Source organism: Rattus norvegicus, chromosome 19 (assembly GCF_021556685.1).
Source record: "Rattus norvegicus strain SHRSP/BbbUtx chromosome 19, alternate assembly SHRSP_T2T, whole genome shotgun sequence".
NCBI classification, from domain to species: Eukaryota; Metazoa; Chordata; class Mammalia; order Rodentia; family Muridae; genus Rattus; species Rattus norvegicus.
In genome coordinates, this window is record NC_141552.1 from 59,852,820 (window position 1) to 59,865,487 (window position 12,668).

General features: G+C 46.1%; 1 protein-coding gene across 2 annotated transcripts in view; it reads right to left on the reverse strand.

The window, feature by feature from the left end:
• Positions 1 to 12,668, reverse strand: part of Cdyl2 (chromodomain Y-like 2) — a 191,422-nt gene that overhangs the window by 138,299 nt on the left and 40,455 nt on the right. Inside the window, exon 1 of one of the 2 annotated variants that reach the window (XM_087594255.1) lies at positions 2,458 to 2,945. The gene's annotated coding sequence lies outside the window, so the exon portion shown is untranslated. 2 annotated transcript variants of the gene reach the window in all.

Consider the following 12,668-nt stretch of genomic DNA (forward strand, 5'->3'; position numbering starts at 1 on the left):
TTAAGTCCTTCCTAAGCAGGCAGGAAACGAGCAGCAAGGGCCAATTCCCCTCCCAGAAAGAGAGCCTGAAGTGGGAAGTGCAGGCGCCATGAAGCTCGCTCCTGGAACCGGAAGCCGGCATCTTCTCGGGGCCTCAGGACCTCTTTGTTTCATAAAACCAAACCCATCAGCCACAAAGAACGTAACCGCTCAAGGAACCACATACAAAAAGGCCACCCACTATAGACATGAGACACCCACTCAACTAGAAGGCTGTACCGCTGAGTAGACGGGAGGGTATAGAAGATACACACAGGAGCATGCAAAATGAGATGTATTCCCTAAATCTCCCTTAGCCTCGGGTCTTATACATGCCCCAAACTCCAAGACTGCATGACATTGTGAGTTCTTGGTCATCTTTCATCTTAAACCAAGTAAAAGTCATTTTATGTAATATACTACACTAGTTAGAAATAGCTATTTTTGAGGCTGGGTCTCATTGTGTATTCCAGGAGGGTCTTATAATTACCACCCTCCCAAGTGCTAGGAGGATGGGCATACGCCACCATGCTTCTTTTTATTTAACTGTTTTTTGTTGTTGTTTTTGTTTTTTTGTTTATTTTTATTTTTTTTTATTAACTTGAGTATTTCTTATATACATTTCGAGTGTTATTCCCTTTCCCAGTTTCCGGGCAAACATCCCCCTCCCCCCTCCCCTTCCTTATGGGTGTTCCCCTCCCCATCCTCCCCCCATTGCCGCCCTCCCCCCATAGTCTAGTTCACTGGGGGTTCAGTCTTAGCAGGACCAAGGGCTTCCCCTTCCACTGGTGCTCTTACTAGGCTATTCATTGCTACCTATGAGGTCAGAGTCCAGGGTCAGTCCATGTATAGTCTTTAGGTAGTGGCTTAGTCCCTGGAAGCTCTGGTTGCTTGGCATTGTTGTACATATGGGGTCTCGAGCCCCTTCAAGCTCTTCCAGTTCTTTCTCTGATTCCTTCAACGGGGGTCCTATTCTCAGTTCAGTGGTTTGCTGCTGGCATTCGCCTCTGTGTTTGCTGTATTCTGGCTGTGTCTCTCAGGAGCGATCTACATCCGGCTCCTGTCAGCCTTATTTAACTTTTAAAAATCGGATTAAGAGTGAAGCCAACTGACAGGTGAAGGCCACACCCTGGTGACCAGAAGACGCCGTGCTGACGAGCACAGGCTCGGTGCCTGGTAGAGGTTAGAGAATAGCAGTTAGCAGTTTCCACGGCAGTGAGATTCCACTACCCACACTGCTTCTGCTGAATCCCCAAGAGAAAGCTGAACCGTCCGTGTGAGTGTACCCCGGACTCACCTATTCACTCATTTTATGTTTTCAAACCCCTGGGAGTTAGGAATTACTAAACCCACTTCAAAAGTATGCTTACTAACTGTAATCAACTAAGAGAGAAGCTGGCAGGAGCGCCTGTGAGAAATTTTCTTGATCAGGTTATTTTAAAAGGAAGCAAACAAACAAACAAAAAGCTAAAAAAAAATCGACAACAAAACCTCACCTAAATATGAACAGTGCCTGCTCACACACAGGGCAAGCACGGGCGTGAGACAGAACCTGAGTTTCTTCCTCTTTTCTGGTCCTTTCCCCTCTCCTCGGCTGGGGTCTGCGGTTGTTGGAGACTCTTCCCCTATCACCTTCTGAGTCCCTGACCACACTTACTACCATGATCTCTTCCTTTAAAACTCCTACTTCCAAATTCTAACCTCAGAGGGTAAAACCAGGTCGAACCTGACTAAAATAGGAGCACACCATTCTCGGGTATATTGCCTCTGTGGGCCAGCACAGCAAATGACTGTTTGGTTCCACAAGTTCTGGCAGGCTGTCTTCCCCACGGTCAGGTTGACAGGGTAGCATGGGAATAGCCTTGCCTTTGTGACTGCATCCTGCTTCTTCCTGATTCAGAGTGGGAAGAGGCTGCCCAGCCCTTAACTCCAGGGTGAAACAACTCCCCCAAAGCTGCACACACACAGTGCCCACTGCACCCATGGAGCAAAAACAGATACTGAGTCTTACTGTCACCTGCAAACAATGAAGCCTGAAACCCATTTGTATCAGTCAGGTTCTCTAGAGGAACAGAACCTATAGAATGAATAGATAGATGGTAGGTAGGAAGGCAGGGATAGATAGATAGATAGGTAGATAGATAGATAGATAGATAGATAGATAGATAGATAGATAGATAGATAGATAGATAGATAGATGATAGATAGATAGATGATAGATAGATAGATGATAGATAGATAGATGATAGATAGATGATAGATAGATAGATGATAGATAGATAGATAGATAGATAGATAGATAGATAGATAGATAGATAGAGGTAGGTAGATAGATAATAGATAGATGATAGACTGATAGATTGATTGATAGACTGGTAGGTTGATTGATTAGTATGGCTTACAAACTGTAGTCCAGTTAGTCCAACCATAAATGCTTACCAACCAAAGGTCCAAGAACCCAGTAGATGTTCAGTCCAAAAGGGTAGGTGTTTCAGCTGGTCTTCAGCATTCGCCTAAAGGCTTGCAAGCAAGAGTGAGAGGAAGCAGGCAAGGACAGAGCCAGCTTCCTTCCCCAATTATAAAAACCCTCACAGGTGTACCCAGTCCTTTGGGTTTCAGTTAATTCCAGATGTGATGAAGTTGGCAATCAAGAGTAGGCATCACACCATTGTACCATCTTGAGTGGAATTAGGAACCAAGAGCGTAAAAATAGTCACCAAATTATCCAACCCTACTGCTCTGGGGAGAAGTGACTTTTCAATAGTCCCAGGCCATGTGGGCTCAGTAGAGATCAGCCTTGTGGGGTGAAAACAATCTCTTGCGCCGTGATCTCTCTCCATGTGGCACCAGGGCCGGTGGTGACTCTTGGTTTCTTCCGCAGTTAAGACTATAAACATGGTTTCTAGGCAGTTTTCCCCCTATCCTCTCAAGAATTCTGGAATGTCCCAAGTGTTCTGAGTTCCAAAGATGGTTGAGAGGAGCCCCAAGAACGTAAAGAAGGAGGCTAAGTAACCGTGACAGAACAATACGTGGCCAGGCAGCCCGGGTAGGAGCCTCCAGTCACACCAGGAAAGAATCACATCATTGCAGGGCAGTATTCATTACCACACCTTCCATTTTCATATAGCATTGTCCTAGTTACAAAGACACCACGACCACGAAACCCCTTATAAAGGAGAGCATTTCTGAGGCTCCGAAGCTCACAGATTCAGAGGTTTAGTCCGTTATTGTCATGGTAGGCGGCGTGGCAGGACACCAGCAGACATGGTGCTGGAGAATGAGCTGAGAGCTCTACATCTGAATCCATATGCGGTAGGGAAAGAGATAGGGCCACCTGGGCATTCGAAACCTCAAAGCCATCTCCAGTGAGACACATCCTCCAACTGGATCACAATGACTGTCCCAATGCCACTCCCTAAGCATTCAACTAGGAGTCTACGGGGGCCGCTCTTATTCAAGCCACCACAAGCACCGGAGAATCTCTCAGTGCCCCAAAAGGAAAGCGACCAAACAGCAAACAGGCTGGATTTAAGATAATTGGGGGAAGGTCCACAATCCTCCTTATGTGCATTCCAGCCCCACCCCCACCCCCAAAACCCCTCGTTAAAGTGGCATTCGCTGTTATAGAGGGATCTGAGTTCAGACCTAGGCTTGACAACTCAATTTTACGTCCTGGGGTATGGACTTAACTCTCTCGGCATCTGAACAACACCCTAGTTTCGAGGGGAAGGGGAAGGATTTTAAAATCTGCTTGATGATACGAAAACGTTCGCTGGATGCTTGCAGCCATTGGCCACGTTGTTTGGTCATTTGTCTTCTAGAACATTCCTTCTAGCACCAGGACTGTGTCCTTCCCTCCTAATATCTGAGGCCAGAGAAGTGCACACTGCAGGAAGGACTTAGTACAAGCACCATTGCCAAAGACTCTTCCTGAATATAGAATCAGGAGCCTTCACCTCTCAGACTTGAAGACCAGGGCACATCTCCTGAGCACACTCAGGTGTCTCCAACCCTCCTCGCTACCCTGTTACTGGAACCTTCCCTACTCCTGCGGATGGAGAAGCCCTATTTTACACCTGGAGACTTTGATCAGACAGGGAAAGCACAAACCTCTCCTGATTCTTTACGCCACATGCCCAGACCCATACACTGTGTTCATTGATCTCTACTTCAGCAGGAATCCTTTGAAAGCAGGGCCCAGGGAGCCCTAGGACCCCAGCCCTCAGCACAGCATGCAGCCTGTGGCACATGGAAAAGTCAAGTTTAACTGCCCTTCACGCTAGCTGGAGACGCCAGCCTGCTGATCAGGTACAAAGGGAAGCCAGTCAGATATAGCACCAGAGGCTCTACCATTTAACATTTACGGAGATACGCCAAGCTGGAGTCTGTGTAACTTGGTTTATACAAACCAAGTACAGGGAGAATGTAACATTAGGGAAACGGACTCATTACGTTTATTCTCTGCACTCCTACCTGTCCCCATCTCCATCCCCAGTTTCTTTTTCCTTTGCAGTGTTGGGCCTTGAACATGAATCTCAGGGCTATGAGCATGCTAGGAAAGCACTTCACCACTGAGCTAGACTGCCAACTCCATATCAATTTTTGATCTTTGACCTTGAAATGGCCCTGATGCCCCTAACTTTTAACTCTATGCTTAGGGTATCTAGCTAAGAGATCAAGAAAAGGGTTCCAAGATAGCTCACCTTCTTACAAACACATCCATCAAAGATGGGGATGTCATACAAGAGGCTAATTGTATGTTCTCTCTTTGTGCAGTACAAAGTTTGTCATAAAGAACATTTACAAATACACAGATGGACGCTCGCAGCCAACCACTGAACTGAGAACGGGGTCTCTGTTGGGGGAGTTAGAGAGAGGACTGAAGGAGCCAAAGGGGTTTACAACCCCATAAGAACAACAGTACCAACCAACCAGAGCTCCCAGGGACTAAACCACCATCTAAAGAGTAGACAGGGACAGACCCATGGCTCCAGTTGCATATGAGGCAGAGGATGGTCTTGTTGGGCACCAATGGGAGGAGAAGCCCTTGGTCCTGCCAAGGCTGGATCCCCCAGTGTAGGGGAATGTCAGGGCGGGGAGGTGGGAAGGGTGGGTGATTGGGTGGGGGAAAGGGGATAACATTTGAAATGTAAATTAAAAAAATCCAATAAAAAAAAGAACATTTAAAATGGACAAATACAGTCAGTCTAAGTCCAGCGCTGACACTTAAGATGTAAAACAGATGTAAATCCCTATGAGCAGCATGTGTCCTCACTGTGCCTCCATAACACAGACAACACCAGAGGAGAAACTCAGCCACAACGACCAGAGTAGAAAATAACGACTGGTGGTTCTGTGTTTCTTACTTCTTCTTTCATTTTCAATTCTTCTCTAGTAGTCCTACTTTATGAACTGTGAAAAAAAAAATTTAGAAACTCTACGGAATGCCTAGTGGTATTTTAGGTAGGACACGTGATGATTTTTAAATATAAATTAGAAATGCAGGAAAGGGTTGGCATTTGATCTGTAATAGTCAGCTTTGCACAATAATGAACACAAAACACAGGTTTTGAAATGGCATTGGAGGAAGAAAAGTATTTCCACGAAAAATAAAAATATAAAAAAAAATGTTTTTTAAAATGGCATTGGAATGTTAAGACAATTCCTTCAAAAGAAATAATAAAGGCCAAACCCTAGAACCTCAACCCAGCTATTTTCTCTACGTATAAAGATATTTTTAAAATAACCAGTTTATCCACTATATTTCTCATTGCTGTGACCAAAGCAACCTCCCTAAAGAAGGATTAGTTTTGGCTCATGGTGGGAGGGACTGGACTCCACCATGGAAGCAAGGAAAGGCAGTGAGTGGCCATCTTAGTTAGGGTTTTACTGCTGTGAGCAGACACCATGACCAAGGCAACTCTTATAAGGACAACATTTAATTGGGGCTGGCTTACAGGTTCAGAGGTTCAGTCCATTATCATCAAGGTGGGAACATGGCAGTATCTAGGCAGGCATGGTGCAGGAGATCTGAGAGTTCTACATCTTCATCTGAAGGCTGCTAGCAGAATACTGGCTTCTAGGCAGCTATGACAAGGGTATTAAAGCCACACCCACAGCGACACACCTACTCCAAGGCCACACCCACTCCAACAAGGCCACACCTCCAAATAGTACCACTGCCTGGGCCAAGCATATGCAAACCATCCCAGTGGCTTATTCAGATCTGCATGGATCAGGAAGAAGAGAGAGGGGGCATCGGTGCTTACCACTTTTTTTTCTCCTTGTGCCCTTTTTACAAAGTCTGGGCCACCAGCCCACAGGATGGTGATGCCCATGTTCAGGCTGAGTTTTCCTTTGTCTGGAAACACCCTCACAGGTACACCCAGAGATGCATCTCCTGGGTAACTCTTAGTCCAGTCAAATGAGCTGAAAAGCTGGCTCAGTGGGTAACAGCAGATCAGAGCATCCTTGGTAAACGGATGGCATCGCATGCCTGGATAGCGTCACACGGCTGCAACTCCTGTGCTGCCAGGGGTTAGGCAAAGAGGATTAGTGGGGCTTGCTGGCCACCAGCCTCGCACTCCAGATTTGGTGAGAGACACTATCTCAAGAGTATAAGGCAGAGAGTGACAGAGGACATCCAATGCCCCCCCACTCTGGTCTTCACAAGCAAGTTCACAGGTGCATGCCCACTCCCACATATGCACATGCACATATGCCATACATACATCCTACACACACACACACACACACACACACACACACACACACACACACCATACCATACAACAAAAGGTAGGAAAAAAACTAAATACAGTTAAATTCACAATGAAGACTAACCATTATACTAAAGATATGTTCAATCTCAAGGTGCCCCAATAAGGGTCTCTTGGCCAAGAAAGACAACCCAGATTATAAGCTCCACTCAAAATATTAACAGCTCCAACATATTTACCAGACCTCTTAGGGCTCAGCCAAAGCTGGGCTCAGAGGCAAACAAATACCCCTGCATAAATACTGCTCAGTTCAGTTAAAACGGATCACAGTACGTAACACCCAAGTTCGGAAAGCATACCATGATCAATAACATCGCCTTCATCGAAGGAGGATGTGCTTCATCTCAAGCACAAAATAACTGGAAAGAATATACAGTGAATGTGGTGAGCTGGGAGCTGAGAGCACAGTTCGGTAGCACGAACTTTCCAGCACATGTGAAGCCCCAGGCTCAGTCTCCACACTGCCAAAAGGAAAATAAACAAGTAAACTCGAGACTCTGTCAAAACTCTAGCAATCAGTTCTTAAAATATGATTTTTAAATAGCAAGCAAACAAAATCTAGCAATTGTCATGGAGACCAGGCCAAAGGACAACCCCTCCAGAAGGTGGCTCTATCTTAAACTATGATAGAGATGGGAGGTGTCATTAATTATTCCTTTAATGAGGTGTTACTTTTCCCTCTCAAAATTCCTTCTCTTAGTCTAACCCCTATGAGTCACCGGGGTCTGATATCTACCTAGGTTTCCAAGTCCTGACTCAGGAAGGCATAACTTGCCCCTTTTCTTCCTTGCAGTCAGTAGTTGAGCACGCTTGATTTTTGATCACGTGGACCAGAGTTCAGATCCCAGCACATATATCGCAGGGCTCACAAACAACTGTAACTCCAGCTCCAAGGACCATGATGCCCTCTTCTGTCCTCCTCAGGCACTGAACTCCCACATATACAGATACACACATATAAATAAAATATAACCTTTTTTTAAAAATCCTACCCAAAAGGGGTAGAGGGTTTAAAGCACTGGTTCTCAACCGGTGAGTCGAGACTCGATCTTCAGAAAACACAAATATTTGCATTATGATTCATCACAGTAGCAAAATTACAGTTTTGATGTAGCAACAAAAATAATGTTATGTTTGGGGTCACCACAACATGAGGAACTGTATTAGAGGGTCACAGCATTGGGAAAGTCGAGACACTGGGTTAGAGGTAATATCCAGAAAGAGTGGAAATCAAAAGGCAGAAATGTAAAGCCAGAACACCACAGGTACAGGAAACATGATTTCAAAAAATATTATATGTTTTGTATGGAGTCCCAGAAGCGGAAGAAAGGAAGAAAAGAAAAAAAAACGGAAGAAGCATTACATAAAGTGATAATTAGTAAGTAATTCTAAAAATAAAGAGACTATGAAGTCACAAAGTTCTCAAGCAGATTACATAGAACCAGATTCTCAAAAGTAGCCAGATGAAGGGGGCACGGGAGGCTGCATTGTCTTAGGAGGGAGAGTGGAGCAGTCATGAGGGAAGAGCCCAGGATCCCAGTAAAAACAGCAGAAGTCCTGAAAGAAAGCAAAGGACTCTAAGGAGCCTGCGTGGAAATATTCTGAAATAGGCTAAAAGTAAATATATTTTGGGATGCAGAGTCCAAGGACACGGCACTGGCCAGGACGATGCAGGTGAGTGTTTAACTGAAGAGAAAAGGCCTTGATGTTTAAAAGTATCTGCTGACTTCTGTGTTATAAACACTCCCATCCTGGCTGGCTTCTAAGTGACCCAGGTAGCATCACCAGCCGAAGCATCCAGAGAGAGAGGCTGGCTGTGGCATACAAGGGTCACTGACAGAACTAGAGAGAATGAATTTGGGAAGAAGGAAAATTCTCTCATACCAGAAGTTCAATGTGCAAGAAAGAGCAAAGACCAGAAAGAATATGGATGTGACTGAATCCAAACTAATACTTAGTCACAGAGCGATGAACAGTACACGAGGCCATCAAAATCAATGAAAAGGGGGCTAGAGAGATGGCTCGGTCATTAAGAGCATTGATTGCTCTTCTATGGGACCCAAGTTCGATTCCCAGCACCTGCATGGTGCCTCACAGCCATCCATAACTCCAGTTGCAGGGGACTCAACATGCTCTTTTGGCCTCTATGAGTCTGAGGTATACACAGGTACACATGCACGAATGCAGGTAAAACACCCATATATATAAAATAAAAATTAATCAGTCTTTTTTGATTTTGTAGAATCAAGAAACATGATGATGACATCAACACAGAAGGAAGAGATGGGGAAGAGGAACTTGGTTAGTTACCCAGATGAAATATACTCTAGATTCAAGATTTAGGGCACTTGCTGCTATGAGGTTGAGGGCCCCAGCTTCTAAGGCCTATACACTAGAAGGCACTGCCTGCTTCTGCCTGCTGCTGTTGGCTCCCACCACCCACTGTTCCAGGAAGCTGAGGATTCTAATAACTGCCAAGTGCCAGAGAGGTCCTGGTGGTTAAAAGATTCAAGGCTCTGCCTTCTAACACATGAAGCAGTAAACCCTTGACTCTTGAGTCCCAGAGCTGGGAGCCTCTGGGTCTCTCAGTAAAGGCCCCAGGCTGTAGGCACTCAAGAGCCCAGGGCTGTCAGCACTGAAAAAGCTATTTGTCACCAGCCCATGATTCCTATCTTAGTAGAACACAAGGACCCCAGCCACCTGACCGGCCAACACCAGATGCTGTTTCCAAAGATATGATGTCGAGGACAGATAAAATGCCCTCCCTAGAGGGTTTTGATTCAACTGGGAGAGCCTAGATGTTTTATCAAGTTAACGTAGAGTGCCTAGGGAAAGCACTGGAGACATAAAAGGAATGAGTGTTATAAATACCAGAAAGGCCAATAAAAACAGTCTTGTTAGCTACAGTCCCCCTACTGTACAATAAAACCAGAAGCTCAGTCCCACGGACTGACTGTACAGAACAAAGATCGGCCTTTCAAGATGATATGTGTATTAGAGACCAGCAAGATGACTCACTTGTCACCCAGACCGGTGACCACCCAGACCGGTGACCCAAGTTTGTTCCATGGAACTCACATGGGGGAAGGAGAGGGTCAGCCTCAAAAGTCGTTCTCTGACCTCCATATGGGGACACACACGCACACACGCATGCACGCACGCACATGCACGTGCACAGCAAACAACTGAAAAGAGGAGCAGCACAAAAATGTCCAGATCCATGCTGAGAAGGACAGGTGACAGGACTGGGGGCCCAGGGAGGGGGCGGCTACATAGCTCTGTCTTGTGCATCATTTTTACAGATTCCTGTAAGGTGGCCCTCAAGCCTTTTCACATGACTGAGGTACAGAAGTGCCTCACGAGGTAGACCAGATGTCACCTGAATAAGCTTATTCATGCCCCAGCCTGCAGTCAACATTCCCCCAGCTTTAGCTAGCCTGGATCTCACACCAACTATTTAACCGATCTCTGGGAGGCAGAAGCCTTGGAAGCTAACGCGTAATGGGGAAAATGACAAACAAAGGCTGCAGATACAACTCCACAAAGACCATGCAACGCTGAGGTGTAAGGCAGAGGCTGAATGTCTTCCACGAGCCTGGCAGGATCCAAAATCACTACGGTAAAAAAGTCAGTGGGCCCATAATCAAAACACTTCAACCTCAATTATGAAGTCATTGCCACCAGGTGGGAACAGTCCGGGGGTTCTTCAGAGAGTGGAACACAGAGTTTACTGTATATGTCCACCATCTCAAGGTACGTATCGAGAGGAGCGGGAAGTCTGCGCATGTGGGTCAGTGGCAGCACTACTCATAGAAGCCAAAAAGTGAGAATAATCCAAATTTCTGTTAGCTGATGATCGGCCAAATGCAGTCTATCCATAAGGGGCAACAGCGGTCAACACGAGAACGGATGAGCTGACGCATGCTACATCGTGACCTTGCTTTGAAAACGTGGTTAAGAAGCAGCTGGTGGGAATGGCAAGATGGCTCAGGGGTTAAGAGTGCATACTGCTTTTACAAAGGACCCAGGAAGTTTTCCCAGCACACCTATAACTCCCAGTCTCAGGGATCCGATCCCCTGCTTCTGGATTCAGTAGGCACCTATACTCATGTGCATGTATCCCAACGCACGCGCGTGCACGCGCACACACACACACACACACACACACACGCACATGCACACGTGCACACACCTACACACACACATCTTAAAGTAAAGCAAGAGCTAATTGCAGACAATAGTTTATCGTATGAGGAAAGCATTCTTAAGGAATGTCCAGAGTAGGCAAATCCATAGGACAGAAAGAAGACGGTGTTTGCTAGGGGCTAGGGAGGGCATGGTGGAACAAAGAACATCAGCTAGAGAACGCACGGGTTGTGGAGAAAGAAGAAAAGGATGAAGAAAATGTCTTATTGATTCAGGTGGTGGCTGCTAATATGCTTTAAAAAAAAAAAAAAGACTATCCAGATCTCTGTGAGTTCAAGACCGGCCTAATACATATAGTGAGTTCCAGGCCAGCTGGGGCTACATAGTATGAGACTCTGTCTCAAAAGAGTAAAAGGAAAATTTGCACAGCTCATGAGAGAAGTGGGCTAGGAAGCTCTCTGATGTGGCCCCAGAATATGAACACCTGTCTGTCTCTCTGTCTCTCTCTGTCTCTCTGTTTCCCTCTCCCTCCCCCCTCTCTTACACACACACACACACACACACACACACACACAGGGGGGAGGGAGGGAGGGAGAGAGAGAGAGAAGGGGGGAGGGAGAGAGAGAGAGAGAGGGATGAAGAGAGGAAGGGAGGGAGAGAGGCCTCTCAAACTCCCTCAGAAAACACAGCAGGAGGATCAACTTCCTAGACAGTAGAACTTACACCTCAGTCCTCAGCAAACACATAGATGAATCAATCTTTTCCTGTTTCCCCGGTCGTCAAACCACACCACAGAGCAGCCCGCTGCATCCTGCACATCGCTCTCAAAGACTTCTCTGAGCACACATTACTTTGAAGACACTAACTATATTCAGCTGCACGACCGGGGAACGAGAGCTTAATTTTATTTATGACTTTTAACAGGTGTTTAATGCAGTGCCGAGAATACCTGTAGCCGTTTATTCTGGGATGGGGTTCTCGCTGCATACCAACTCCTGGACTCGAGCTTCGTTAACAGAAAAACAGAACTGGCTAAATGAAGGGCCGCCAGGTGGTCGTAAAACATGAGCGGCTAATGGAAAATAATTTGGTGCATAATTAGTTTTTCTTTTGTGCCCAAGGCAGCCTCAAACACTTTAAAGCAATGGTCACGCTAGACAAGGCATGGGAGGTGGAAGCAGTCATTGTTCTTCCGTAGCACCAACAGCCTGTGTCCATGCAGTCACAGGATGCCAGGGAATCTGCCTACTGGAAATATTCACTGGCTTCAGAGAATTCATGCAATCAGTACTCATAGAGCACCCACCATGAGACGGGTTCCAAACAACCTCAGCTCTTTTCTAAAGATTAGGAAAGCTTTTGGATTAGATCTAAGGCCTGCTCCATGGGAGGGAATTCAAGCCTCATACTGTAAACCTGATCAAAATAGATGTGGAAGTCATGGGCCCCAGAGGGAACACACTACCGCTGTCTTGATAAGCTACCTCATTCTGCATCCCTCATCCCTCAGGCCTTGAACATGGCCCATTTGTCACAACTCCCGATGTGAAGGCCTCAGGTACTTCTTACTGAACAAACTGGTACCCGAGTGTCCCAGTCAGTTCTGATGGGGTAGGACAAAATAAGACAGACTGTGTGCATTATGGACCACGGGGGTTTCTGCCTCACATTGTCCAGGACCAAGACACTGGCGTACTTGCACGTCTAGTGAGAGCCTGCTCGCTG